This window comes from Pan troglodytes, chromosome 7 (assembly GCF_028858775.2).
Source record: "Pan troglodytes isolate AG18354 chromosome 7, NHGRI_mPanTro3-v2.0_pri, whole genome shotgun sequence".
NCBI classification, from domain to species: domain Eukaryota; kingdom Metazoa; phylum Chordata; class Mammalia; order Primates; family Hominidae; genus Pan; species Pan troglodytes.
Genome location: NC_072405.2, coordinates 58,541,215 through 58,543,932, shown reverse-complemented (window position 1 = coordinate 58,543,932; position 2,718 = coordinate 58,541,215). Strand labels below are relative to the sequence as shown.

Below are 2,718 nucleotides of genomic sequence, written 5' to 3'. Positions count from 1 at the left end.
CCTCCCCCTTCCCCCCACCCCACAACAGGCCCCGGTGTGTGATGTTCCCCTTCCTGTGTCCATGTGTTCTCATTGTTCAATTCCCACCTATGAGTGAGAACATGCGGTGTTTGGTTTTTTGTCCTTGTGATAGTTTGCTGAGAATGACGGTTTCCAGCTTCATCCATGTCCCTACAAAGGACATGAACTCATCCTTTTTTATGGCTGCATAGTATTCCATGGTGTATATGTGCCACATTTTCTTAATCCAGTCTATCATTGTTGGACATTTGGCTTGGTTCCAAGTCTTTGCTATTGTGAATAGTGCCGCAATAAACATACGTGTGCATGTGTCTTTATAGCAGTATGATTTATAATCCTTTGGGTATATACCCAGTAATGGGATGGCTGGGTCAAATGGCATTTCTAGTTCTAGATCCCTGAGGAATCGCCACACCGACTTCCACAATGGTTGAATTAGTTTACAGTCCCACCAACAGTGTAAAAGTGTCCCTATTTCTCCACATCCTCTCCAGCACCTGTTGTTTCCTGACTTTTTAATGATCACCATTCTAACTGGTCTGAGATGATATCTCATTGTGGTTCTGATTTGCATTTCTCTGATGGCCAGTGATGATGAGCATTTTTTCACTGTATTTTGGCTGCATAAATGTCTTCTTTTGAAAAGTGTCTGTTCATACCCTTCACCCACTTGTTGATGGGGTTGTTTTTTTTTTTCTTGTAAATTTGTTAGAGTTCATTGTAGATTCTGGATATTAGCCCTTTGTCAGATGAGTAGGTTGCAAAAATTTTCTTCCACTCTGTAGGTTGCCTGTTCACTCTGATGGTAGTTTCTTTTGCTGTGCAGAAGCTCTTTAGTTTAATTAGATCCCATTTGTCAATTTTGGCTTTTGTTGCCATTGCTTTTGATGTTTTAGACATGAAGTCCTCGCCCATGCCTATATCCTGAATGGTATTGCCTAGGTTTTCTTCTAGGGTTTTTATGGTTTTAGGTCTAACATTTAAGTCTTTAATCCATCTTGAATTAATTTTTGTATAAGATGTAAGGAAGGGATCCAGTTTCAGCTTTCTACATATGGCTAGCCAGTTTTCCCAGCACCATTTATCAAATAGAGAATCCTTTCCTCATTTCTTGTTTTTGTCAGGTTTGTCAAAGATCAGGTGGTTGTAGATATGCGGCATTATTTCTGAGGGCTCTGTTCTGTTCCATTGGTCAATACCTCTGTTTTGGTACCAGTACCATGCTGTTTTGGTTACTGTGGCCTTGTAGTACAGTTTGAAGTCAGGTAGCATGATGGCTCCAGCTTTGTTCTTTTGGCTTAGGATTGACTTAGCAATGCAGGCTCCTTTTAGGTTCCACATGAACTTGAAAGTAGTTTTTTCCAATTCTGTGAAGAAAGTCATTGGTAGCTTGATGGGGATGGCATTGAATCTATAAATTACCTTGGGCAGAATGGCCATTTTCATGATATTGATTCTTCCTACCCATGAGCATGGAATGTTCTTCCATTTGTTTGTATCTTCTTTTATTTCATCGAGCAGTGGTTTGTAGTTCTCCTTGAAGAGGTCCTTCACTTCCCTTGTAAGCTGGATTCCTAAGTATTTTATTCTCTTTGAAGCAATTGTGAAGGGGTGTTCACTCAGGATTTGGCTCTCTGCTTGTCTGTTATTCGTGTATAAGAATGCTTGTGATTTTTGCACATTGATTTTGTATCCCGAGACTTTGCTGAAGTTGCCTATCAGCTTAAGGAGATTTTGGACTGAGACAATGGGGTTTTCCAGATAAACAATCATTTCATCTGCAAACAGGGACAATTTGACTTCCTCTTTTCCTAATTGAATACCCTTTATTTCCTTCTTCTGCCTATTTGCCCTGGCCAGAACTTCCAACACTATGTTGAATAGGAGTGGTGAGGGAGGGCATCTGTCTTGTGCCAGTTTTGAAAGGGAGTGCTCCCCGTTTTTGCCCATTCAGTATGATATTGGCTGTGGGTTTGTCATAGATAGCTCTTATTATTTTGAGATACGTCCCATCAATACCTAATTTATTGAGAGTTTTTAGCATGAAGGGTTGTTGAATTTTGTCAAAGGCCTTTTCTGCATCTACTGAGATAATCATGTGGTTTTTGTCTTGGTTCTGTTTATATGCTGGATTGTTTATTGATTTGCATATGTTTAACCAGCCTTGCAAACTAGGGATGAAGCCCTCTTGATCATGGTGAATAAGCTTTTTGATGTGCTGCTGGATTCAGTTTGCCAGTATTTTATTGAGGATTTTTGCATGGATGTGCATCAGGGATATTGGTCTAAAATTCTCTTTTTTTGTTGTGTCTCTGCCAGGCTTTGGTATCAGGATGATGCTGGCCTCATAAAATGAGTTAGGGAGGATTCCCTCTTTTTCTATTGATTGGAATAGTTTCAGAATGAATGGTACCAGCTCCTCCTTGTACCTGTGGTAGAATTCATCAGCCAGACTCTTTTCATCTGAACCCAGCTGGGAATTGAGTCCTGTGTGCATTCATAGCACCACTGGTGTCCCAGATTACCTATACTTTAAGTCAGCTTTGCTTAGATCTGGCATCATTCCCTAACCAGAGCTGCCAACTCTTCAAGGTGGGAGAAAGGAGTCTCTAGCATTAAAAATAAGTGGTTTGCCAGTCTCACTAGCTGCAGAATTTAGGACGACAGAATGTTCTTCTCTAGAGACATGCGAATTAG

The 2,718-nt window shown here is 40.5% G+C and overlaps 1 protein-coding gene across 6 annotated transcripts in view; it reads right to left on the bottom strand.

The window, feature by feature from the left end:
- SNTG1 (syntrophin gamma 1) overlaps positions 1-2,718 on the bottom strand; it is an 869,847-nt gene that overhangs the window by 813,882 nt on the left and 53,247 nt on the right. The gene's annotated exons all lie outside the window — the stretch shown is intronic.